At 46.3% G+C, this 27,912-nt stretch overlaps 1 protein-coding gene and 1 long non-coding RNA gene across 5 annotated transcripts in view; both read right to left on the reverse strand.

Moving 5' to 3' along the window:
- Nucleotides 1-14,698, reverse strand: part of LOC137335843 (zinc finger MIZ domain-containing protein 1-like) — a 212,301-nt gene extending 197,603 nt beyond the window's left edge. The window contains exons 1-2 of one of the 4 annotated variants that reach the window (XM_068001309.1): nt 14,602-14,698; nt 9,327-9,499 (exon numbers count right to left, since the gene is read on the reverse strand). The gene's annotated coding sequence lies outside the window, so the exon portion shown is untranslated. Of the gene's footprint in view, nt 1-4,263; nt 4,415-9,326; nt 9,500-14,601 lie in introns of those variants that run through there. The other 3 variants (XM_068001307.1, XM_068001311.1, XM_068001308.1) reach the window with 3 other exon arrangements.
- Nucleotides 14,699-14,945: 247 nt separating this feature from the next.
- LOC137335845 (uncharacterized) lies at nt 14,946-27,319 on the reverse strand. The gene is made up of 3 exons (XR_010966521.1): nt 27,202-27,319; nt 17,582-17,675; nt 14,946-15,585 (listed from the first exon to the last, which is right to left on the reverse strand). It is a non-coding gene; the product is annotated as an uncharacterized lncRNA (long non-coding RNA).
- Nucleotides 27,320-27,912: the final 593 nt, after the last annotated feature.

The following is a 27,912-nucleotide window of genomic DNA, read 5'->3' on the forward strand; positions in this document are numbered from 1 at the left end:
CAGGAGAGGCGTTTGACGGACACCCAGTCTGATATCGCCCATTTCACCTGATTGCCAAAAGTTAAAATTACCCACATTTATTCAAACCAGTGATAGAAATGCAACAACAACAACTTGCATTTATATAGTGCCTTCAACATAGTAAAACAGCCCAAGGCGCTTCACAGGAGCGATTATCAAACAAAATTCGACACCGAGCCAGGTACGGAGATATTAGGTCAGGTGGCCAAAAGCTTGGCCAAAGAGGTATGTTTTGAGGAACATCTTGATGGAGAAGAGAGAGAGGCGGAGGGGTTTAGGGAGGGAATTCCAGAGCTTAGCGCCTAGGCAGCTGGAGGCACGGCCGCCAATGGTGGAGCGATTAAAATCGGGGACTGATCCGTGACATCAGAGTTTGTTCTTGGAATACAAACATTGCCCAGTTTTCCTTTTTACTGTGGAAAGGAAAGCAGGGTGTGGGGTATAATGACTGGCTGATGCGTTATTACGCGTTTTACCCCATTGCTGGAAGTTACCGCCCCTCGAGTTCCCAATCTCCGCTGTTCTTTCAAGACTATCGTCCCTTGACTGGCCATCAAAACGACAGCAATCCAAAGATGACGTCCCACCCTCTCCATCCAATTATCCCTCCCTCCTACAGGCAGCTTCCGCACCAGCACGGTTTAGATCAGAAACAGAGTGCAGTGTGGAGAATCTAACCTGCCACATGTATATGGTGGCCGAACAAATGAGAATGTACTTTTTTAAAAAAACACAAGTGGCTGGATCAGGTTACAGACCTTGTGCCAATCCAAGTTTGTTTTCAGAAATAAGACCCCATGTCTTGGCAATTACAGTATTGCTGCCAGATACCTTCTGTGTTCAAATCAAAACACTTTTTAAGCATAATTAGAAAGAATCCCATCAGTTCCGAGGTGGGCTGGAAGGCAGCCCCTGAGCCTGTCACAACCCCAGCACAGTCATGCGTCTTGCCTCCCCGGGATGAGACACTAATTCCATTTACATCCCCCTCATGGAGTGTTGGTGTTCCGTCTGGAACACGGAGCAGAAAGTTGTTTCCTCTTCTCTTGGAAAAAAAAACACACACTTTGGACTGAGACCGCAACCAAGAACAGAGAGATGATCGGGACTAAGGATTTCATAAGGGTGTTGAACAAAGAATAAGAGGCGGAGCTTTCCATTCAACGCCACGGAGTAAATGTGGCCAGGAGCCTCAGCAGACAGGAGTTTGGACCACAGGATTGGCCCTGACCAGTGCTCTGTGACCAGTGCTCTGACCAGTGCTCTGTGTCGTGAGGCTCAACAACGGGAGCAGAGCAACGGAAACGATTAATGTAATGTGCTTCAAATGTCGAAAGAGGAAAAAAAGCCACAATATGATAATAAATCTAGATAAACCGCAGCTAACACATACAGCACTTGCACTGACACACACACGCACATATAAAAGAAAGACTTGCATTTATGTAGTGCCTTTCATGACCTCACGATATCTCAAAGCCCTTTACAGCCCATGAAGTACTTTTGAAGTATAGTCACTGTTGTAAATGTAGGAAACGCGTCTGCCAATTTACACACAGCGAGATCCCACAAACAGCAATGTGCTACTGACCCCCAGATAATCTGTTTTTAGGTGTTGGTTGAGGGATAAATACTGTCCAGGAGAACGGGGAGAAGTCCCCTGCCTTGGGATCTTTTAGCATAATTAGGGGGCCTCAGTTTAACGTCTCATCCAATAGTCGGCACCTCCGACACTGCAGCACTCCCTCAGTACTGCACTGGGAGTGTCAGCCTAGATTTTGTGCTCAAGTCTCTGGATTGGGCCTTGAACTCACGAGCTTCTGACTTAAGAGGCAAAAGTGCTACCCCCACTGTGCCACAGCTGACACCGTGTGCACACGCACACACATTAAGTCCTGGCACATGTATAACGCTGTTGCTTCACAACAATACTTGACAAAGTAACATTTTTAAGCACTGGTCTGTAATAAAGCCCTGGAAATTGCACTGGTGGCACTCAGGGTACAGTGAACTGTTGGTTGGGGCAGAGTCTGCTCTTATTTCTAAACAGCTAATATTCTTCCTACTTTTGATACAAATGGAGAGGGGTGTCAATTTGACAGCAATGTTAAGGTATTCAATAGCCAGCTTTACCCTAATGTGTTTTCATGAATACTAAGGACAAAGCAATGCATTGCATATGGACGTTAAACAGGTGCCAGCCGTGGCTCATTGTTAGCTCTTGCCTCTGAGTCAGTAAGTTGTGGGTTCAAGTCCCACTCCTAAGATTTGAGCGCATAATCTAGGCTAACTCATAAGGGCAGTGCTGAGGGAGCACTGCACTGTCAGAGGCGCCGTCTGTCAGATGAGTCGTTTAAACAGAAGCCCTGTCCGCCCTCTCAGGTGGATGTAAAAGATCCCACGGCCACAATTCGAAGAAGAGCAAGGGAGTTCTCCCCGACGTCCTGATAATCATTTATCGCTCAACCAACATCACTAAAACAGATGATTTGGTCATTATCACGATGCTGTTTGTGGGATCTTGCTGTGCACAAATTGTCTGCCGTGTTTCCTATACATTACAACAGTGGCTACACTTCAAAAGTATTTCGTTGGCTGTAAAGCTCTTTGGGACGCCCTGAAAGGCACTATATAATTGCAAGTCTTTTTAAGATAAATACATGACTTCTTACCTATCATGCAGGTTAAAAAAAAATCAAGCATTCCTGCGAACAATTCATCACACCCACCCTGCAAAGTGTGTAACGAACCAAATGTGGGTCAATGCTTGGGGAGGGAGTACAGGCCTCTGTAGAAATGGTGAAGCAGCTGATTTTGTTGGCTTGGGAAGTTTTGCATTTCTATGGCTTTTCTCAACGGTTGATTAATATCAGGTTGTCCCAAATTAAAGCAGGACAGGAACATTGGTTCTTCCAATTTTTTTTTATATATAATCAACTGAGCCGTACAGATCAGGACTGTCCCAGGTTCAATCCTCAAATGTGGCAGGGTTACAGTAGGGGTGCAAGAACTCAGCACCCCTGGGGTCAGAAAGGAGAAGAATTATCCAGCGTTCTCGCTCTGGGTTTCCATCCAGTGACTCCAGCAGTGAGTGCGTACGTGAGCGGATGTTGGATCGTGTTCAGCCGCGATGCCCTCGGCAGTAGAATAGCATAGGCCCACATATTAATAACAATAACATGAGCAAGATACCAAAAAGCAATTTGGGTCCACGTAACCAAACTCCAACAAGGAGTCAGTACCACCAGGAGAGGAGAGAGAAACAAATGGCACAATTGGGAGGTATATTTACCACAGACCATTGAACTATTATTAGTTAACAAGTGTTTTTCTCCTCCCATTTTACCCTTTTCTTCCTAAACTAAACTAAAAATGCTCTCAGGCTAATTTCAACTTTCCATTGTGCTGATTTGGTACCAAAACACAGCAGACAACTTTGAGAAAGAAATTACTTAGATAAACATCCCGTGGTATATGTTTGGATTTTTAAGATATGACAGTGATCCATCTCACCTCCCACAGTGGAGGGACACTATTGCTCAAGTCTCTTGGGCCACAAAGCCCTCAGCAACCTTGTCTGTCCCATGTTCCCAGATGAAGTGCCCCTAATGCTCGAGTGGTTCTGACTGGGATCAGAAAGAAAATGGGGCCAAAAAAAAGACCCTCCGATTGTTCCCCTTCCTGGAGCGGGGCTATGCAGATACAAACATAGACAGAAAACTGAATGAAATTCCATACACACACACACACAGACACAATGCCCTGAAAGCTGTCGCACTCCCTCTCCATGATCGTGAGTACACACACACCAACACTCACTAACTTGTTCTCAACAAGGGCTCCAACATAAACTAACTAAGCCAGTTTTACACTAATTCAACGCCTGGGATCTGCACGTTTCCCCCCCCCCCCCCAGTCTGATAAGGGGCAGCACGAACCAGCACAGTTCACTCAGCTAGTTTCATTGCACTGCCTATCCGTAACCTTATCCGAATGACAAGTCAAAGAGCACAGTGCAATCACACCAATTCAATCAAGCACGCCTTGTTTGGCAATAATGCATCCATCAGCTTTTACCCATTACTCACTCATTGTTCACAGGCTTGTGTCGGGAGCTTGGTCGAGTGCTGAAATTCACACATTGCAATCCACCCCTAGTTCCATTCACAAAGGTTTTTTAAAAAAAGGACACTCCCCCACAACAACAAACAGCGTGCAACCAATAAATTTCAACATACTTACAAATTCAAAGGGGGGTGGGGGGAGAGATTCGGGGTGCTGCATGAAACAACAGATTGAGAAGTGGAATTGCCCCTCTCCTGGCCCCAGTGCCTCTCTTTCTTTGCTTCTTCTGTCCACAGTAGGAAAGAAAGCACCGGCCTGATGTTGCTGCTCGAGTGAGTGAATCAACCTAGCATTACACAGAACAGAGCCAGCACAAGTCTCAGGTTACATTGGCTATTCTGTTAGCAGAGGGCCATGCTTGCCGGCCAGTGGGAAAACCCTAACAGGAGTCCAGAGGCACTGGAATGGATTTAAATCCTCATTGTCTACACATCATCTGCCTGATTGGCATGTTGTCTCTCCACTGCTTGTAAAATGCGGGTTCACTTTCACAGACCAGAATTTTTCACGTTAGAAATTGTCAAAGACCAAAGGAGTAATAATGCAGTGGGATCACGTTGTGCGGTATCCAACTGCATTATATTGATGCTGGGGAGAGTGATAATTTGAGCTGATTTTCACTTGCTGCTCTTCCTTTTCCTGCAGCAGCAGCAGCATGCTTCACTGGGTCTGTAAGAAAGACAATACCAAGCAAGCCATTTTCCGCATTTTCCACAGGCGCCCCTTGGACCCTGCAAGAACTTACTTCCTTGTGTCCTTTAGCATCGTAAAATGACCAGAGGTGCTTCACCAGGAGAAAACAGACACACAGCAATCATGTAAGGGTTAGGGATAGCAGCCAAAGGCGTTGTCAGGGAGTTCAATTTTGAGGCTTTTAAAGCACAGGAGGGAGGGAGGGAGGTAAGCATGGCAGAGGAGTTTTGGGGAGGGGGGAAAAGAGTGCCAGAGTATGGGGCCCAAAGTGGCTGAAGATTAATTGGTGGGGGTGGGAGATGCGGTGGGGGGGCCAAGAGTCAGAAGAGCAGAGGGCGGGAGCCAGCGGACACAGGGACTGCCAAGACAGTGGAGGGATCTGCAAATGAGGATGGAATGGGGGATGGGCAGCCACGGGAAGTCGTCAAGCAAAGGGGCGATAAGACGAGCAGGATTTAGTGTTGGACAAGTCGAGCCTGGAGGTGACGATGGCACGGTCGAGCGTTTCAGTCGCAGTGGGGTTGAGGGACAGCCGGAGATGGAAATAAGTGGAAAATTCCCATCCCAAATGCCCTCAGCAGTGTGGAATTTGTCTCTTTTATATTGCAGCTTGCTGTCACAGTGCGAGAGCCTCTTGTTTATAGAATCAAGCAACCAAATTCTCTATAGTAGCATTTATACAAAGAGTTGGTCCACAGATATAACACAATATTCCCCGGATTCTTGAACGGAGGATGAGGCAGACCCATCCTGACTCCTACGGTATAAGTATTGGTACCCTCAGTCAACTATTTTTAGGCTTTCTGGTTTTCCGTGTCTATTTATTTTCCTTCGTTTCTGAGTGCGTTTCACCAGGTTTTGTATTTTTGGTGTATTAGTTATTTTTTTGTTGGAAGACAAGTCAAAAGTGGTGTCGGGGTGTATTTAAAAAGTTTCAGCCACAGGCACTGCACTGACACACTTAGCTTGTGGTATCAGTGACAGGGAGCAGTGGGATCGCAGTTCACCCAGAAAAGTAAATATGAACAGGAACCTGTTGGTCATCAGTTCATTCTGCAGGCGAGATGTTTTAATCAGACTGATGGATCTCCTGGTGAGGACACTTAATGCTTTACCCTATTTTGAAGATACTTTTTTGGTTATCAAAATAAGTACTGACTTCAAAGTTTTTGTTTGTGGGGGGGGGTTGTGTTTATCAGTTAAACTTAAATACTGGGCACAATTTTTTAATAACATTTTATTTTTTTCCCTCTCCATTTAATTTCTTTCAGAATGAAATATACGTGAAAAGGAATAAAATTTCAGGGCTATGGAGAAAGCGCAGGGGGAGTGGGACTAATTGGATAGCTCCTTCAAAGAGCCGGCACGGGTACGATGGGCCGAATGGCCTCCTTCTGCGCTGCATGATTCCATAAATTTTATACATTCGGGAAATCGTTAATGACACTTCGACAAAAGCAGAGAATGTGACGTTTACAGACTTTTATAGATCTTACTTTTCTGCCTCATTTTCACTGGTGAACATCGAATGTTTAAAGTCAACCGGTCGATCTCCCTTGGCGTTGCACGCGGGGAGTCAAGGCCAAGGGGTTGATTTTAACCCAAACCGCCTGCCAGAAACCAGATGGGTGGGCAGTTAAAATAGCCCGGGTTCACTTACCCGCCCCGGAGCTCATCCGGGCTCCACAAGGAAAGCTTACTCCCACACCTGCCCCTCCCCTCCCCTCTCCTGCCCCTCCCCTCCCCTCTCCTGCCCCGGACTCTCCCCTCCGCCCTCCCCCACCCCACCCCACCCGTGCAACCTCGGGACAATCACGCAATGTCAGCAGTGGGTCTCCATTTCCCGTCGGGAGCAGGCGAGAAGTTGGCCTGTGGGATTTACATCAAAATACTCCCAGCCTCACTGCTAACTCACACTGCTGCTCACCCGCCAAAAACTGGCCCGCAGTTAAAATCAGGGCCCAAGTGTGGTCTTCAGGTGAAGGAGGGTTAGAGGCCAGGGAGAATTGGACCAGGACACACAGATATAATTCATTCATTACCCATTTTACAGTCATAGATTCTGTCATTTTTTATTATAAATTACAATGTCCATTTTTTTTTACAGAAACTGCCTATGTAAACCTTTATGCTATAATCACACCCTCCCACCAGTGGTGGCACTGCAAATTACTGCTGCAGTTAAGTGTTTCCTCTCCTGTGAGGTGAACTGAGTAGATGCTTGCTTCTGTTTACTGACCACAGGATTCTGAGATTATGTACTGTCTAAATGCCAACATTTCACACAGTTGCGAAAACTCTTGTGTTCTGCAGGTGAAATTACCCGATCACAAGGCAGGAATTACAATATATTACAATCCCGTACAATTCAATGCAACGATTCGAAGAAACAGATTACAATTTATTATTATAAAGAATTACAAGCAATGCACAGCACAGAATCAGGCCATTCGGCCCAACAGGTCCATGCTGGTGTTTATGTTTGTGAGCTTCCTCCCACCAGTCTCCATCTAGCCCTATCACTTTGCTTTCTGGTCCCTTTCTCTCTCGTGTTAATCCAGCTTCCCCTTAAATGCATCTATGCTATTCACCTCAACTACTTCTCGTGGTAGTGAGTTCCACTTTCTGGGCGAAGAAGTTTCTCCTGGATTCCCTATTTAGTGACTATCTTATATTTATGGTCCCTAGTTCTGGTCTCCCCCACAAGTGGAAACATCTTCTCTACGTCCACCCATTTCAAACCCTTTCATAATCTTAAAGACGTCTATAGGTCACCCCTCAGTCTTCTCTTTTCTAGGGAAAAGAGCCCCAGCCTGTTCAATCTTTCCTGATGGGTTTCACCTCTCATCTCTGGTATCATCCTCGTAATCCTTTTTGCACCTTCTCCAGTGCCTCTATATCCTTTTTATAGTGTGGAGACCAGAACTGTTCATAATGCAGTAATGCATTGCAATGCAATACAACTTAAAGCAATATATTCTAGTGCAATACCAGTAGTACAATACAAAATGCAATATATTACAATATGGCATAATGCACCAGAACACAATGCAATATGCCACAGTGCATCGCAAAACAGCAAAGTATATAGTTTTTTTTTATTCGTTCACAGGATGTGGGCGTCGCTGGCGAGGCCAGCATTTATTGCCCATCCCTAATTGCCCTCGAGAAGGTGGTGGTGAGCCGCCTTCTTGAACCGCTGCAGTCCGTGTGGTGACGGTTCTCCCACAGTGCTGTTAATTATTACAATACAGAAGATTGTCTTGGAATATCATTGTTCCAGCCATCTACCTTATGAATGATTAGTTGCACGCATTTGCATCGTTGTTAAATCAAATTGGAGCATAAAAATATAAAAGTACCATTTCAGACAGCTGGACCACCAGATAATTATAGGTGAGGAAGGTGACCAGTTTAGTTCACCCATTGTAACATCCCCTTGTTTTTTGAATTAACCCAGGGTTTTCTCCATCACTACCCTGGTTGGGATTATTTACTCCGCAATAATATAACACGAGAAATAGTTTCTCTTTCGCTAGCCAATTCCCTGGATAAACTCACTGACCCCTCGGGGAGTGCGCTACACAAACAGGCTCCGCCAAAAAAAAAATTAGGAAATCTGATCAGTGTTTAAAATAAAACACGTGATCAACAAACAAACAAAAGAACCGAAGAAATTGCTTTGAATTCACTGATCCGAGCCAGGAGGAACCAGTAGGAGTGCTGCAATTGGCTCGGAGTTAGAGTGAGGAAAAAATATATCTTCCAGGGTTCCTGCTCGTCATGGCGATGCAATCAGCTTGCATGTGGACATCGAGTAAGGCCAGGATAAGGGTTGGCTGTGATGCCCCCTTTGGTCGAATAGCAGGTCAGCATTCGCACTTGATGAACTGGAGTGTTCACACTCAACCAAGCACCAGCGATGTCAAGAAGAGAGGGGATAGAATTCCAAAAAAGGCAAATTATGGCCACGTGGTCTTTATACTTGGTCTCGTTACGAAAACGAGGTAACAATGATGAACCATTCATTAGTACTTGGGCTACTTCTGCCATCCAGCGCTCCCAGGGAGCACGAGTCGGTGAAACCCAGCTACAGGGCTTCAGATCCACCTCCTCGCTTCCGAGCACAGTTTCCCCATAGGGAATGTCAAATTAAGAGTGAAAGTAAGCAGTTATTGTACTGAACCATTCACCTCGATATCAGACACAAAACAGGTAAATTATTTCAGCCCATATCTGTACAGGCACTGGAAGTTTTTTAATACCCCATTCAAGTGAATGTTGTTCAACTACGTACAGGGGGGGGTGAGGGGGGGGCATTATAGCCGAGCCCACTCCCGTCCTCACCTAATGAGGAGTCACCAGACAGCAGACTGGAGCACAAACCCAGGCTGATGCTCCCCCCTCCCCAGCTCACGAGCACGGAGACCGATGACTGCACACAACTGCTGCCCAGCTAGGATTATGATTATAAAATTTTCACTCACCTAATTAAAGACACTCCAATGCAGTACTGAGGGAGTGCTGCACTGTCGGAGGTGCAGTCTTTTGCATGCAAGGTTAAACCGAGGTCCCGTCTGCCTTCTCAGGTGGATGTACAAGATCCCATGGCACTATTTTGAAGATGTCTCCTGGCCAATATTTATCTCTCAACCAACACCTAAAAAGGAAACGATTATCCGGTCATTATCTCATTGCTGTTTGTGGGATCTTGCTGTGCACATATTGGCTGCTGAGTTTCCTACATTACAACAGTGACGACACTTCAAAAAGTACTTCATTGGCTGTAAAGCACTTTGGGAAATCCTGAGGTCATGAAAGGTGCTGTATAAATCCAAGCTCTTTCTTTTATTTGCACAGAGTACCAATGCTTATTCTGAAGAAGTTGGTTATTAGCGAGCACACGGACCAGGGAGTGAACGTGGGACTTTCTCATCTGTCCGACACCACACGGTGCCTTTACCCACTGACCCATTCAGCCAGCTCACAGGATATTCACGATCCAGTGACCTCTGCCCGGAACTGCGGAGCCAATTCTGGTTTACTGTGGCGATCGTCTCGCCCGCGTGCCCGCTCACAGCAGCCACAGGCCCAAACCTCATTGCCTGTAAAACGCTTTGGGACGTCCCGAGGTCGTAAAAGGCGCTGGAGAAATGCAAGTCTTCCTTTCTTTCTATTTGCATGTGGCCGGTGAGCCATGAGCGGTGAATGGGCAACTCTGAGGCAACTCGCAGATGGACCATGGTGGGAAATCAGCTGGCTCCTCCTCCTCCTCCGCCGAGTCGGGGAGGGGGAGGGGGAGGCGATCCCAGGGAATGTGTCGGTGGGGGGAGATTCTGTGCAGGGATCGGCAGCGTCCTGCAAAGGCTCATGAGGACCACTGATTAGACCACTTCATGCCAGGGACCAATGGGAAGGGCGTGCACAGCATACATCCCCGCCCACTGGTAAATCGCATCGGGGTCCTACATCGGGCGTGGGACCCTGTTTGAATAAGTCTCTCATCTGTTTCGGGGGCAAGAGTGCTGGCCACCCGTGTCGAGGCCCGCTCGATAGTGGAGTCAGGCGGGCCTCAGGTCAGTCAGCGGGTTGGTCTTCTTGTTCAAATTTCCCTTTGCCTTCCGCCCCATTTTCCAGCAGAAACGAGATAGGAGGCACAAAAAAAAATTGGTCCCCCCCCCCCGCCGTGTGCATAGACATCGAGAACATGATGAAGCTCAGATGTGGTGTCCTTCACAGTCAAACACTCACTGTCTTGGCTCAGAACAGAGAGGTTATACTTGTCAGTGAAGACTGAACAGGCTGGGGCTCTTTTCTCGAGAAATGAGAAGGCCAAAAGGTGACCTGATCGAGGTCTTTAAGATTATGAAAGTGTTCGATAGGGTAGATGTAGATGTTTCCACTTGTGGGGGAGACCAGAACTTGGGGCCATAAATATAAGATAACCACTAATAAATCCAATAAGGAATTCAGGAGCCACTTCTTCACCCAGAGAGTGGTGAGAATGTGGAACTCGCTACCACAAGGAGTAGTTAAGGTGAATAACGTGGATGCATTTAAGGTGAAGCTAGATGAACACATGAGGGAGAAAGGAATAGAAGGATTTGGTGATCGGGTGACATGGAGTATGGTGGGAGGAGACTGGTGAGGAGCAGTTGGGCCGAATGGCCTGATTCTGTGTGTACATTCTATGTAATTCACACCAGCAAGTACCAGAAGATGCACAAGTACTTTGTTACTTGGACCAACGAGCCAAGGAGTCCATGAGTCATCGCCTTCAGAAGGGAAGGGGAGAAAAACGATCTTATTTACTGAATTGTGTGTTTCCCATCACACTTGAAGATATGGTCACAGTGGGCATTTATGGTGAGAAAGCTACACGTCAACAGAAACAAACAAAGTGCTTATAAAACAGTCAAGGCTCCTCCAATCTTTCACAATGGAATGACTGCATGCTAATAACCCAACTTTTACAGAACAAGCAACGGCATTTTGTGCAAATAAATGGGTGGGAATTGATCTCAGGGCAAAATCTTGTACAAATAAGTGGTTGACATGATTAATCATATCCAATTAAGTGAGAGAAATTTACATAATAACAATAACAACAGACAGATCTGTAAATTAGTGTCTCACGCTATGTGTCAGAGCAACTCTATTAATCCAACCAGCACAATCGAGGAATTAAAGTCACACACATCTGTTGAAAGACAAGACCTCGAACTGCATCTCCTAAATTAGCCAAAACTGCACACATGGGTAAAATGATTGATTAATATGTTATGAGATGATTTAACTGCACTGGGAAAAGAGAAAGAAAGATGGGGATAATTGCCTGTGTAACACCACAGTACCTCCCACCGCCTGTGTAATACGCAACACCGTGCCTCCCACCGCCTGCGCAATACGCAACGCCGTGCCTCCCACCGCCTGCGCAATACGTAACGCCGTGCCTCCCACCGCCTGCGTAATACGTAACGCCGTGCCTCCCACCGCCTGCGTAATACGCAACGCCGTGCCTCCCACCGCCTGCGTAATACGCAACGCCGGGCCTCCCACCGCCTGCGTAATACGCAACGCCGGGCCTCCCACCGCCTGCGTAATACGCAACGCCGGGCCTCCCACCGCCTGCGTAATACGCAACGCCGGGCCTCCCACCGCCTACGTAATACGCAACGCCGGGCCTCCCACCGCCTGCGTAATACGCAACGCCGGGCCTCCCACCGCCTGCGTAATACGCAACGCCGGGCCTCCCACCGCCTGCGTAATACGCAACGCCGGGCCTCCCACCGCCTGCGTAATACGCAACGCCGGGCCTCCCACCGCCTGCGTAATACGCAACGCCGGGCCTCCCACCGCCTGCGTAATACGCAACGCCGGGCCTCCCACCGCCTGCGTAATACGCAACGCCGTGCCTCCCACCGCCTGCGTAATACGCAACGCCGTGCCTCCCACCGCCTGTGTAATACGCAACGCCGTGCCTCCCACCGCCTGTGTAATACGCAACGCCGTGCCTCCCACCGCCTGTGTAATACGCAACGCCGTGCCTCCCACCGCCTGTGTAATACGCAACAATGTGCCTCCCACCGCCTGTGTAATACGCAACACCGGGCCTCCCACCGCCTGTGTAATACGCAACACCGGGACTCCCACCGCCTGTGTAATACGCAACGCCGTGCCTCCCACCGCCTGTGTAATACGCAACACCGTGCCTCCCACCGCCTGTGTAATACGCAACACCGTGCCTCCCACCGCCTGTGTAATACGCAACGCCGTGCCTCCCACCGCCTGTGTAATACGCAACGCCGTGCCTCCCACCGCCTGTGTAATACGCAACACCGTGCCTCCCACCGCCTGTGTAATACGCAACGCCGTGCCTCCCACCGCCTGTGTAATACGCAACGCCGTGCCTCCCACCGCCTGTGTAATACGCAACGCCGTGCCTCCCACCGCCTGTGTAATACGCAACACCATGCCTCCCACCGCCTGTGTAATACGCAACACCTCCAAGTTCGAGGACATTGTTTTTGAAATAGAAACCCAATCATTTCCTGCTGCCTTTGAAAACTTGACCTCTCCCTCAGGGAAGTGTCAGGGATTTAAAAGCAACTGCCAGTCGAGAGAAAAACTTCCCTCGCATGCAGCAATTAGCCTCTAACTGACCTAAGGATATGCCTTTTGGGAGCACCTCATCGCAGGGATAACACTTTGTAGGCAGGCAAAGAACACAGCTTCATCTTACCAGCAGACTTGAAGCTGATTAGGAAAAGGCATTCGAGAGGTAAACATTCCCCTCATTATGTAATAATAAATGGCTTAATACTCTTGTAATTATAAAACAACGTATTCTCTAAATTACCATGAGCAACGTCAAGGGAGCCCTGCTAGTATAAGAGTGAAATCTCGAATTTACAGTCTCATTCTGTGTTACAGAGGAAGGGTATTCCCATTCATTGAGTATATTCATCTGCAATGACTGCTACAGCGATATTTTATTTTTGTACCACCTCCCATTCCTTTCAGACTCCTCGACCTCCCTCCCCCTCCAACACCACCGCTAACATTGGCATCACAAGCACAATTATTTTACCCGATGGTTCCCATTATCACCAGGCTAAAAACACACTCAAATGTTACTGCCAAGTGGGCTACTTCACCCAGCGTTGTACAAAAGAGATAATGCTGCACCATGTCAGTGCTCGCACAGCGATGCAACGCAGATTCCAGCTCCGTGATTTCCCACATGCTGAGTCCTGTCTCTGTAACACCCGCTTCAATACTGCTCCTGTTTCAGTTCGGGTTTAGGTCCGTGAGCCAGCTAAATCGGTGACCCTTCATCCTGGCAGTGGGGACCATGCACCCAATTTTCTCCAGGGTTCCACAAGTCTGTCTCTGGCTTAGAAGGAAGGAGATGTCGCAGGTATCGATGCTGGGATCCTGGTCGCAGATACCGCGCTCTTATAATCTGAACTAAAACAGAGGCAGTGAAAAAGAAGACATCCGGAGACCCATCTGGGGAGGTGTTTCCCCCAGGCAAGGAAGCATCTCCCCAGGCACTCGCTACTGACCAGTGCAGATTTGGTCACTCAACAGAGGAAGGAAGGGACCCAACTCATTTCTGGGGGGAAAATAACTCAGAGATTTTCTTTGATCTGGTCATTTGCTCATTGCTGTGTGTGGGACCTTGCTGTGCGAAAGTTGGCTGTCATGTTCGCCTACAAAAACAAGTGACTACATTTCAGAAGTTATTCATGAGTTGCAGTTCATTTGAGGGTATGAAAGGTGCTTTTAATTACGAGTAGATTACCCATGTTAACACTCATGATTAAATGATTCGCTGTTTTGTGAGGGAAGCGTTACAATATGTAACAAAAAATGTATTATTTTGCTGCTGTAAAAGAGCAAGTTTTTTCTTTCTTAAAATGGTTTTTAGAATCATTATTATTCATTGAAACAAAACAAAGAGAAATTTACTTTTTTTTGGAACATAAATGTGGGGATTGATCAGTGCTGAAGACTAAATCAGATTCCTCCGAAAATGATCGCTGTACAAAGCAACCTAAACACTACTCCTTGTACAGTCAGCGAATGATCTTAAAGAACCAGGAGTACTGTCACATCACATCCCAGAGACAGCACTCCCACATACTACATCAAAGAAAAGATCTCTTCCCTATCACGGCATGAAAGCTGGAAGAACATGTAGATCTACATGTGATAAAAATATGTCAGAGGGAAAGAGAGAAGATTCGAAACACTTACTTGAGTTGCAGAAGTTTCTGGTGAGCTGGTGCATCATGGCCTGGGAGATCTGGAGTAGGGAGAACAAGCCAGAGAAGTAGATAAATGACACGGCTACTTGTACACACTCGAGCAGATTTGCATGTCTATACTATAATTGTAAGGTTTTCCTTTAGAATTCATCTGTTGTTTTATCAATTACAAATTTTAAGCAACAAAAGTGGATCATAAGTTTGCTAGGTCTGTACCAGTGCAAACTGGGGAAAAACTTGCCAGGAATAATTTAATCTTTGTTTTTCCAATAATAGCAGATCACCCACGTTACAACTCAATTCGTCAAAGGAGACGCTGTTTTATAAGGAGGGGAGCATTACAATATGTAACACACAATGTATTATTTTGCTCCTAAGGTGAAGCCACGTCACTGGAAAGCTATAAAGTCTAATTAATGTTAAGTAAACAGTGGGTGAGTTCATTCAAAGGTCAATTGCTTCTTAGGCTGGAGATCAGAATCCTGGCGTTGTTTGTGGGAATGTCAATTAATTGCAGACACGGTGGCTCCAGTACCTTGTGCCTGGAGAGTTTGTACATTCCAAATAACTGCGAAGATATTTGCCTGGAACATACGTGAAATGTGACACAAAAAGTGCGATGACACAGTGTCGGAATTTCCCGAGCGCTTGCCGCTGGTAACTGTGGTGGAAAGGTGGTTGACCTGTGTAGATGGAGTTTCTGCCAAAGTTCCGGCGGCAGAGCGGGAGAAGCCGCGAGGAAATTCCCGTGGTGGATGTGTGATGCTCACATGACTGGAACTGCATGCAGATGCACCATTTCGATGATGTCACGTGGACCTCCTATGGGGTTACTCATGGCAGGTTGGAGCACGCAGCCTCTCTCTCTTCCCTGTCTCTGTTATCCTCTTGTTGATGTTGGTGTTTCTCTCGCTCTCTTCGACATCTCACTCCCTTTCTTTTTTCTCAAAAAAAATCGAATAAAGCACAAATCCTAAAAAAGGACAAGGAAAGTGTTTCAAGTTAAATCATAAAGTTATTACTATTATCCACTGCTTCAGTGACACGGGCCTTTTTATAAATTCATTCTCGAGATGTGGGCACGCTGGAAAGGCTGGCATTTATTGTCCATCCCGAGTTGCCCTTGGTAAGGTGGTGGTGGGCCGCCTTCTTGAACCGCTGCAGTCCTTGTGGTGAAGGTTCTCCCACCCTGCTTTTTAACTATTTTGGTACTGCAGGACTTACTTGTGTTTTTTTATACTTCACTTGCTCACCTACTCTTCAAAACACATGTTTTGAAGATGTTAATTGGTGGCCCAAATTACAACGACTCCAGACTGATGTTTCTGAGTTTGGGTATCAGTGTCATCTGTCACTCACAGCAGCACAACTGGAGTAGGTTCAGTTCTCAATTAAGCTGCTGGGTGGTGATTGTCTCACTGGGGACGATGATAGGGGACGAATCTAAAACTATCCATTTTGACCAACTAAAGCATGCGTCTTTTCACAGAAGTGACACAAATGATGGAATCTGCTGTCCAGCCGCTTCAACTTGCAAACATGAAAACACAGAAAACAGGAGCAAGAGTAGGCCATTCGGCCCTTCGAAAATTATCACGGCTGATCGTCTAACTCAGCACCCTCTTCCCGCTTTTTCCCCCATATCCCTTGATCCCTAGGTAACAGAGTTTGGGGAAAGCGCAGTGTCCTACAGAGCGGCTGGAAACTGGTACAGAAAAATTAAATTGGTGACAAGAAGCGAAATATGCGATAAAATTCCTCACATCAGTTTAATTGTATTTCTGGTACGCAACAAATCATCAATTGGAAACGAGGAAGTGCTGCAGATATACCAACACTTAACTTTTTTCCTCCCAGTCCCCTCCCCCAACCCCCCCACAAAAGGTCAACGACTCTTTGCCAAGGTTACCAAACGATTAACATCCCGTACCTCGACCCAAACAGCCATTGTCTGTGAGAGAACCTCAACAGTCAGTGGCAGCAAGATGTCCAATCAAGCCCGACCGTGGATGGGGTTTCAACAAAAAAAGAACAAAAGTTTATTTTTAACATATTAACAAATTTAATTTGAATTAGTCGAATGTTGCAACAGTTAAAAGGAAGAATGTGATCTTGCTGTTGCTGGCGGGTTTTGAAATATTCAGTAAACAAACAAATGAAACGCAACTGAGATTTTAATGGCTCTCTCTTATCTCCGATCAAATCACTATTTCCAGTCTCCTATAAATCTGTGTCCTAGCTGTGGCAAATTCTCGGGGACTTTTGGGGGATTACTCAACAAAGTCAGGAATAGCCGTTTCCCTCAGCGAGCTAAAGTCGTTGAAATGATTTGAATTCAGTGGCGTTGCTTTCCCACTCCACTCCGTGAGGTGTATAAACACACAGAATGCTACAGCCCAGACCATTGTCAGCTGTGCCTCAGTTGGCGGCACTCTCACATCTGAGTCAGAAGGTCGTGGGTTCAAGTCCCACTCCAGAGACATGAGCACAAAATCCAGGCTGACGCTCCCAGTGCCGTACTGAGGGAGTGCAGCGCTGTCGGAGGTGCCGTCTTTCGGGTGAGACGTTAAACCGAGGCCCCGTCTGCCCTCTCAGATGGGTGTGAAAGATCCCATGGCCACTATTTCAAAGAAGAGCAGGGGGATGCTCCCCCGTATCCTGGCCAATATGTATCCCCCAACCAACAACACCAAAACAGATTATCTGGTCATTATCACAATGCTGTTTGTGGGATCTTGCTGTGCGCAAATTGGCTGCCACAATTCCCCTCATTACAACAGTGACTACAATTCAAAAGGTACTCCATTGGTTGTAAAGCACATTGGCACATCCTGAGGTTGTGAAAGGCGCAATATAAATTTTGTTTGATTACGCTCCTCCTGTGAAGCACCTTGGAATGTTTTACTACATTAAAGATGCTATATAAGTGCGAGTTATTGTTGTAAACGCAAGTCTTTCTTTTTTTTTACCATTAAATCTGTGCTAGTGCTTCTCTCCGTACGATTCACTCAGTCCAATCCCACTCTCCTGCTCATTACGGTGACAAATTCCATGGTATTTTCACTGTATAAAAGGTAGGCAAAGGCAGAATTAGCTTTGTGTATAAATATAAATGACTACATTGTGTGCTGTGTAAATGGAAAGCCGAGACAGGTGATGGTCCATGACGGCCAGCCAGCTCCTACGAAACTAGTTTCCAGAAAGTGGCTTTTGTTTTTTCGCTTTCATTAATGAGTTAATTACACCAGGAAGTCCTCATTGGGATGATGTGAACAATAATCACTTGTGGATCATTCAACTTCGAAATGGGACTGTCAGAGGAAACATTAAGTCATTGATAGACATTCTGGGAAGATCAAAGACGACTGGAAATGTGAGTTCCTGCAAAAGGCTGAAACACAAGAGCATGGAAACCAGTGTGGTCCAGGGCAAAATGGAATCAAAAGTGAGGACTGGAATAATTTCATCCCATATTATCGATTTTATTAGTTTACCAACAACTGAAGACTAACTCGCCTATTATTTCCTGGTTTATCCCAGTACCATTTTGGAAGATTGGGCGGAGATTCTGATAAAAGTCCTGAATTTAAATATATTTGTTAATAACGCACAGTATTGTGCCAGAGATATTTGATGAAGAATGAAAGCTGAAAATGTTTTATTATTTCTTGGTCCCCTCCATAAAAACTTGTGCCCTCAACATAATGGACATCCTGCCTGATTGATTTTGTAGGCAATGATGTCTTCAAAGGGAATTATTATAACTTGTTTTATTTTTACTCATTGTACTTTGAGTAATAATAACCATGAAGAAAACACACAAGGTAAAATATTAATATTTAAAGCTGGACTTCAGAAAACTGTTGGTTAAAAAAATGGGAGCTGCAATGTGGTTTACTTCAAGTAATACAGGTCAGATAAATGTCGATTCTTATATTTTCAAGTATGACTTTTTTACCAATTTGTACCTGGCAGTCTCGTACTGGCCTCAACGAAACCATCTCAGTGGCTGCATTAAAGTATTGGTTTAACCATACCCAGCAAACTCCCGTTCCCAATTGTGAGAGGGAGATGTGCTCACTGTAGCACAACCTCCGACTCACCATGAGCATCATCATGGGAGATCTGCTCATCAGGTAAAAATACACATCTTCACGTCACAGATAGTTTGTGTTAAATTTTTGTTTTGAGATTCTGCATCGTAGAGCATGCAATGGGGCTGTGTGATTACATTAGAGTTTAACAGTAAATACAGCAGATCGAACAATTCCGATCAAAACGACCTGTTTTGATTTGTGTTCAAATGACCAATTATGGTACAATCAGCACAAAATGATTTTTTTTCCCCCTGAGTCAATACTTCTTATAGCACTTAATACCCAATTTTGGTTCAGACCAATTGTTCAACAAGCCCTTTCAAATCAGCCAGGGCTTCTGCCCCCAAACGCTACCCACTGATTCCTCCTGGAACATTGCACGTGTCTGGTTGTGGGTTAGAGCAGGTTTGGGTTCAGCTCTAATGCCCTCCATCACTGAATAGCTTGCAAACACACACTGTCTTGGCGCAACAAAAGGGGTATCCGTCTGGACGAGGTAGTGGACAAGGTGGTCAGTGCCCATGAAACTGAGCCGCAGCGTCATTCAAAGAGCAGTGGAAGAGAAAGAGAGGAAAATTTCAACTTTAAAAAAAAAAATTCTACTTGCTTTAAGAGTTATTGACCATATATGTGGAGAATACTGTTTCTTTCAAACTGCCTTTTCAATGTTGTACTTGTGTAAATCACAGACTCCTGAAGCTGGCCTGTGTAACACATCAATTATTGAGTGTTAATCGCCTGGTGAAGCTCAAGTTTGAAGTCATAGAATCACAGCATGATACAGCACAGAAGGAGGCCATTCGGTCCATTATGCCCGTGCCGGCTCTTTGAAAGAGCTATCCAATTAGTCCCACTCCCCCCTGTGATCTGTAATAGTCATAGTTTCAAATTCTGTTCAACTCAGTGGCTGGGTAAATGACAGTTCTAATTCTGCAATGTTAACATAAGTAAGTTACCAGCAGGTTATAATCCTGCTCGGAGAAATGGTAGGAGCTGATTTCAGAATTCTGTAGGCTGTCATCACAGATACTCCTTGAAGACAAGATCTGGCAGTGCTCGATAAAAATTGGCAAAAATAGTGGAAAAGTTGAGAATTCTGACGAATGTCAAAACAAGGCGTAAAAGAAAAGTACTGAGTAACAGCAAACCTGAATAATTAATAACCAGTGTCACAGCCAGAATTGTTCCAGTTTTATATCTGTGTTCGAGAATGTGGGGAAGGGAAGAACAGATAATTTTGATAGACATACCGTGGTGTTTCGTCTTTGTAACGAGCACTTCAATGGGATTCTTTCACAAAGTGGTATGTACAATAACCGGATACCTTATACAGTGTCCTCAGCGTAGTGAAATGTGCAAGGTGTTTCGTAAATGGACGGGGTGGTGGGGGGGGGCGGGTGGCTGAGGGGTAACTGACATCAAACACGAGTTAGGAGAGGTGACCTAAAGTCCAGATGAAGAGGTTGGTTTTGTGGCAGCTTTGGAGGATGGGAAGAGATATCGCAAGGCGAAGGGGTCCAAGAAGAGAATCTGAGCGTTTAGGGCACGATGCCTGAAGGTTCTGAGGGAGAAAGGGGTACACGGTGGTAGGTTGGAGAGTGCGAGATGGAATGTAGGGCTGGAGAAGGTTGCAAAGGTGAGGCCATGGAGGGATTTGTAAATGAGGACAAGAATTGTGAAATCAATGCACTGGGGTGCGGAGCCGGAGAGGGTCAGTGATGGACGTGGGGTGGGGGATGTTAAGGCGATGCACCCAAAAAGATACGGACAGGACTGTAACTTTTTTTTTAAGAAGTTACTTGTCCCTGTTCTTGCAGCTCCCCCACACAATGCACCACCCCAGCTGAGAAATTGGGTAGCTGACCCTCTCTTTGACCTCTCCCAACACTGCACTACAATCAGCTGCTGGAAGGTGCATAAATGGTCCAGGGTGACAGCTAGTTTCCCCTTCACTTGGCATTTTCTTGACAATGAAGATTGATAAATTGACCAATGCCTTCCTTCACGGAGGGTTGATGACAGTCAGATTAGTGTTCTGCCAAGTTTCTGTCCTTTGTTCCCATATCCCACTTGTTGTGATGCCTGTACCACTCGGGAATGGGCGGCCTTGACTTATTTCTCCTGGCACTAACCCTCACAGCATCACTGTTTCCATTTCACTCTTTTTAGGTGATCCTGGCAGTGACGCTTTAGATAATGTTTCGTTCATCAGTGGGAGAGGCAGAAACCCTCATCGCATTTAAAAAGTACTTGGATATGCACTTTAAGTGCCGTAACGTACAAGGCTACGGACCAAGAGCTGGAAAGTGGGATTCGGCTGGATGGCTCTTTCTCGGTCGGCACAGACACGACGGGCTGAATGCCGTAAATTTCTGTGATTCCATGATTTACCCATGATTTAAGCAGTGTAAATGTGGGAGCCGGCCTCCCAGAATCCTAATTAAAACAGCACACGTATAAAAGCAACTACTGACAGCTACTGATGATCAGCAACATCTGATGACTCTTCTCTGAGCCTTTCGAACATATTATTGCATACATTACTTCCAAGTGTGACTTTACCAACAGGTTATGATGAGTAAAAACTACCTGTTTTGATTAGTGTTCAAATGGCCTTTGCCTGAACACAGTTGTTTTAATGTTACAGTGCAGTGAATATTTTTCAGCATCCAGTCACAGATGCAAATTCATGTGACTTGGTGTGGGGGCTTCAAATCAATGTTGCCTCTGAACAGTTTTAAAAAAATTGCACTTATAAACCATCTTGAACAGAGCAAAATGTCCCAACTAAGGGGGAAGGGGGTCATGGGATTTGGACACGAAGCAGGAATTGGAAGATGATTTTGGGGAGGTGCAGGGTGACTGAAGGCAAGGTCAAAGGAGTGGGTTTTGGGAAAGCCTTTGAACATAGCTAGAGATGTAGCAAGCTGGAGGAGTTTGGGGAATGAGCACCACAGTGCAGAGCCATGATGGCTGGTAACAGAACAGATGGAGGGGAAAGTGGAAGGTGCCAGCTGGGATGTAGGGCTGGAAGAGGTTGCAGGATAGTACAAGGATAGTAAATGACACAAGGAATTTACAATCAATGATCTGAGGGATGGGAAGCCAATGGAGATCAGTAAGGACCGGGCAAGCAGCTGTTCACACAAGGTAGGATACAGGTAGCAGAGTTCTGGTTGAATTGGACTTTGTGTTGGATGAAGCTCAAGAGATCAGCAAAGAGAGGATTGGAGAGGTTAAACCTGAAGGTAAGTAGTGTGTGGCTGAAGGTTTCAGCATTGATGAGGGTGAGTTCGGGACAGAGGTGGTCAATATTCCAGAAATGATAAAAGGCTGTCTCGGTGATTGGTTGGACGGAGGCATGAAGTTCAGCTCACGGAGGAACAGGACACAGAAGTTGTGCACTGCCATGGTTAATCTGAGCAAACAGCTCGAGGGTGGGGAAAACAGATTTAGGGCTACGAATTTCTGGTGAGAACAGGATAGCTTCGGTCTTGCCAATGTTTAGATGGAGAAAGCTCAGCCCCGTCTCCAAGTGGATGATGGAAAGGCAGTCAAACAGGCCAGCAACATTGCAGAGTTGAGGGTGGTGGTAAAGTAGTAACGCAGGGGGTCAGTGGTGTACATAAGGAAGCTGACCGTATGTTTACAGATACCTCTGAGAGGCGGAATGTAAATGAGGAATAGGAAGAGTCTGAGAATGAAACCTCGTAGCATGAGAAGGCCACGGTCGAAACTTGGGACACACTGTTGGTACAGCAGGAAAGGTCACTGTAGGTTTCGTGCTGGCTCCGTTGAGACAAGTAGCAATGGAACCATGAAAGGATGATGCTATGGAGGTGGAGCACAGATTAGAGGGTCGGAAGAGGGTGGAATGATCGACTGTACTGAATGCTGTACAAAGATCAAAGAGGAGAAGGAGAGAAACTCGCCATGTCACGGACACACAAGATATCAATGATGAGTCTCAGCAACGTGGTCAGAACACAAGCGAGACTTTGGCGACTCAAACAAAGAATGGTGGGAGCAATGGGCAAGGTAAAAAAAAAGGGGAGAAAAATTACTACAAGACATACTGACTTGCCAGAGTCTCAGCCATGGGAAGTTAATCAGTAACAATCAAGGAGACAGAGTGCAGGAGAAAATGCCCAGCAGAAACAGCCTGCCAAGCAAAGATCAAGAAAATCTTTATCCATCCTAATGTTGTCAAGTACAGTACTGTGATGTTAAGACAAGGACTCATGCATTATCATGTTTCTGTACTCACTGCAAAAACATGACATCTACCCTTTCAGACTAAACAGTCTCACACAGATCTTTTCTCATACGATAAAGGCATTCACAATTTAAATTCAGAGATTGTGTTTTGTACAAGTGAATGTTTTAAGTCCCCGTTTTTTTGAAAGATGAATGTGTCCAGGGGCGCACTCTGCAAATACTTTTAAGCTCTGCTTGTAATTTTTTTTTGTATCCTGACAAAAACGGTTTACGTTGCGAGAATCCAAACTCCGAGCCGGATTGGTGCTCCAGGTCTTACAATCAACCTGCAGCTCAGATAGAAAGTGTCTAAATAACGGAGGCATGTTTGAGAGCAGGACAGGGCGACTGACGTCAGGGCAGAACACTGCCAGAAGAGAGAGAGAGAGAGGGAGAGGGAGAGGGGGAGAGAGCGAGAGAGAGAGTAATCGAGCGGGAGAGTGTGGAGAATAAGAAAGAAATCAGGAGAGGAGAGTTGAAGACAGACAGAGGGGAGCGAGACAAATGAAACAGAGGCCCAGAGAATGAGAAAATGCGGTAATAGGGAAAAGGTTTTTTTGTAAAGAGCAGTAAATGAAGAAAAAAAATCCCTTTGCCATCACAATTTTAAGTTCAGACTTGTTCCATTTTACAGCTGCTCTAATTGAAAACAGACAATCTAAATAGTGTTAATTAATTTAGCCTGATGCCAGAAAACCTTCCCACCCCCACCCCCCGAGATCAAATTAAAGGTCGAGTGTTGTCCCACTGGGAAGCAGCATGGTGTGGTAATGCTTGCAACAACCTTAAGCTCTGACCATCGCGTACAGTTAAAGGTATCACCATGAATCCCTGACGATGTTTCACTGCTTCTCCTCTCCTCTCCTCTCCTCATGAAGATGTTGGCTCCAACGAGCCCCGTGCACTCTCCGCTAACTCACCCCGTGCGCCACTTTCTTCCCGTGCGATCCCAGACAGTCGGGCGTTGACAGACTATTTGGCCACGGGGAGGCATGACACTCGAGACTAAACCCCGTCCTCGCCCAACGGAAACACGTCATACTTGACAGCAGGCTTTCCTGGGACGGCATTTACAACGACAACAACTCGCATTGATATCACGCCTTCAAGGTAGTGAAACGTCCCAGGGCGCCTCACGGGAGGGTAAATAGACAAAATTCATACTGCCGCCGCTCCCCCCCATCTAAAGTGGCTCTGGGTGTACGTCAATGTCGAAGTGGAAAGAGTGAATCAAGAGAGTACCCTGAGGAGTGAGACCCCCTTCCAGGACCTCGCCTCACAGTGGGGTTTGAGTTCACAAAGACTGCAGTATAAATCCAGCCCCTGATAGTCATCAAGATGGGATCCCTGGCTGATTTGCCCCTCCCTGACCCAAGGGCATTGAGGCCTCTTGTAGCATCCTGGTCGCCATCCCAGCTGAGAACTGCTAAATCAGCTTTACCTGGGAATCAAGCCTTGGACTTTACGGTCAGCTGCTCACTGAGCAATCGGGAGGAGCCCCAATAATGTTTTTTGAATAAAATGAGTCACCCCATGGCTCAGTTGGTGGTGCTCTCGTCTTTAAGTCAGTAGGTCCTGGGTTTGAGTCTCCACGATGACTTGAGTACATAGTCGAGACTGACACTCCCAGTGCAGTAACGAGGGGGTGCTGCACCGTCTGAGGTGCCGTCTTTCGGAAGAGACGTTAAACCGAGGCCCCTCAGGTGGATGTAAAAGATCCCATGGCACTATTTCAAAGAAGGGCAGGGGAGTTCTCCCCCGTGTCCTGGCCAAATATTTATCCCTCAACCAACACCGAAAACAGATGGCCTGGTTTATTATCAGCTTGCTGTTTGTGGGAGCTTGCTGTGCGCAAATTGGCTGCCCCGTTTCCCTACATTACACACAGTGATTACACTTCAAAACTACTTCATTGGCTGGAAAGCGCTCTGGAAGGTCCTGAGGTTGTGAAAGGCGCTATATAAATCCAAGTTCTTTCTTTTAAAGATATGGGGCTTCGGAACCGAGGTGGTGCTTTTCGGCATCACACCACGAGTCAGCAACAACTTGCACTGATAAGGGCAGATTTTCTGAGTTCATGTTACCTCTCCCATCACCAAGGCCGATCAGAAAAATTTGATTTTCTGTCCACTCAAGTCAATGGCCAGAAAATCACCGGCAAAGGCGTCTGCAATTTTCCGATATGTGCTGGCAATGGGCACACGGGTCACTGCAAATCTACACCAGAAATTAAAATTTCATCCAGGGTGGCAGTACCGCTGCTGCAGTTTGCCTCCTGGAAATCGGGAGTGAAAAATCGGGCCAGGTCCTCGCTCCCGATTGCCATCCAACGGCCCTCGATTGGAAAGCTTTTACCTGCGGCTGTGGAATGAGGACACCGTAAGGCTTGGCTGTGATGCCTCCCATGGTCCAATATCCTGCCAACGCTCATTGTCCAGACTCACAAGTGATCAATGGCCATTTGGTGGCAGTGACAGAGGGCTCCCACGGGTGAAACCATATCCCAAGTGAGGAGTCAGTGCCTTCGGGAGAGCAGGGGAGAAACTAAAACAAAAAACAAAAACGGAAATACGACAAATTCCTGCAAGCAACAAGTCTCCCAAACGTCATGCGGAATTGCTGCGAGAATTTAATGTTGCAGCAGCAGTTAGAGAAAGAAAAGGCAAGATAACGCAGGGATTGGAGATGAGGTGATGTCAAACCCGGGTTTTAAAAACTCGAAGGCTGAAGTTAAAAGTAGGTGAGAAACAAGGACACAAAAATAAACAAGTGTTGCAGCGACTCAGTCAGGTAAATGAGACCTTAGTTTATACTGTAAGCTGCACAAACACTATGGATGACAAAGCTATAATTTTTGTGATGTAAAGTCTCCTTTACCTGGAGTGGAAACGAGGCAAAACCTCAGAAGGGAGACCACAGCACAGGCCTGGAAATTAAATTTTACATGTCTGAATGCCCACCTTCCCTGCACTAATTAATGAGTGAATGGCATTATGTATCATATGGAGTGGTGCCATTTATTGCAAGGGGAATGGAATATAAAAGTTTTGCTCCAGTTGTACAGGGCTTTGGTGAGACCACATCTAGAATACTGTGTGCAGTTTTGGTCTCCTTATTTAAGAAAGGACAAAATTGCTTTAGAGGCGGTTCAGAGAAGGTTCACTCGACTGATTCCTGGGATGAGGGGTGATCTTATGAGGAAAGGTTGGACAAGTTAGGCCTGTATACACTGGAGTTTAGAAGAATGAGAGGTGATCTTATTGAAACATATAAGATCCTGAGGGGACTAAACGGGGTAGATGCTGAGAGGATGTTTCCCCTTGTGGGAGAGACTAGAACTCGGGGCCACAGCTTAAAAATGAGAGGTCTCCCATTTAAGATGGAGATGAGGAGGGTCGTGAGTCTGTGGAACTCCATTCTCCAGAGAGTGGTGGAGGCAGGGTCATTGAATATTTTTAAGGCTGAGTTAGATCGATTCCTGATTAACAAGGGGGTCAAAGGTTATAATTGGTAGACGGGAAAATAGGGCTGAGGTCACAATCAGATCAGCCACGATCTTATCAAATGGCAGAGCAGGCTCGAGGGGCCGAATGGCCTACTCCTGCTCTTAATTCGTATGTTTGCATGTATGAGACGGGGAGAGTACAGTCACAGGCTGGTCTTGTACGTTTAAGGGTGGGTTACCTGAATATCTTTCATAGTGCAATGTGCAGCATCGTCAGTCTGCTTTCCAGGAGACAGGTGAGCAGGAGCAGAGTGGTACTCAGAAGCAATAGAATGACGCAGAACAGAAGGAGGCCATTGCACCCATCAGGCCTGTGCTGGAGTGGTCTCCCAGCAGCAAGGATGTGCGGGGCACAGTGGGGCAGCCCAAGGTGCAGCTCAGAGTCAGCTTCTGAGGGAGGAAGGAGGGATTCAGAGGCAACTACAAGGAAACAGCAAAAGACAGCACAACTCATCAGTCAGATTCTCCACATGCCCACAATCGTCGTTGGGAAGCTCAGTCCAGGGGAATAACCTTTAATAACATGCCCTGCAGTCTGGAAACTATACTTTTCAGTTTTTAGTCAACAATAAAATACACAATAGTATCACAAAGAAATCCTCATTTTTTTTTACTTTGACTAACAGATTTCTAGGCTTTGATGATTTCAATATTTCAAAAACTGAAGTACATAACTCAACAGTTACTTTTCCTCCTCCAGCTTTCTCAGCTCCTGCAGCCAGTGACTCACCTGGGTTACAGTTCCAGGGGCATTGGACACCATGTGGCAATTTGCTCAAGTGTTCTTCATGTGCGAGTCCAGACAGGGAATGTCAGCAGATGATTCAACGGCAGAACTCATTGGAGCCAGGAACAGTCCTGCATGGACAAAAAAAATGCATGGTGGTGGACAATTAAACAACTGACGGGAGGAGGAGGCTCTGTAAACATCCCCATCCTCAATGATGGCAGAGTCCAGCACGTGAGTGCAAAAGACAAGGCTGAAGCGTTTGCAACCATCTTCAGCCAGAAGTGCCGAGTGGATGATCCATCTCGGCCTCCTCCCGATATCCCCACCATCACAGAAGCCAGTCTTCAGCCAATTCGATTCACTCCACGTGATATCAAGAAACGGCTGAGTGCACTGGATACAGCAAAGGCTATGGGCCCCGACAACATCCCGGCTGTAGTGCTGAAGACTTGTGCTCCAGAACTAGCCGTGCCTCGAGCCAAACTGTTCCAGTACAGTTTCAACACTGGCATCCACCCGACAATGTGGAAAATTGCCCAGATATGTCCTGTCCACAAAAAGGACAAATCCAATCCGGCCAATTACTGCCCCATCAGTCTACTCTCAATCATCAGCAAAGTGATGGAAGGTGTCGTCGACAGTGCTGACAAGCAGCACTTACTCACCAATAATCTGCTCACCGATGCTCAGTTTGGGTTCTGCCAGGACCAC

The sequence above is a fragment of the Heptranchias perlo genome, chromosome 20 (assembly GCF_035084215.1).
Source record: "Heptranchias perlo isolate sHepPer1 chromosome 20, sHepPer1.hap1, whole genome shotgun sequence".
Taxonomy (NCBI): Eukaryota; Metazoa; Chordata; class Chondrichthyes; order Hexanchiformes; family Hexanchidae; genus Heptranchias; species Heptranchias perlo.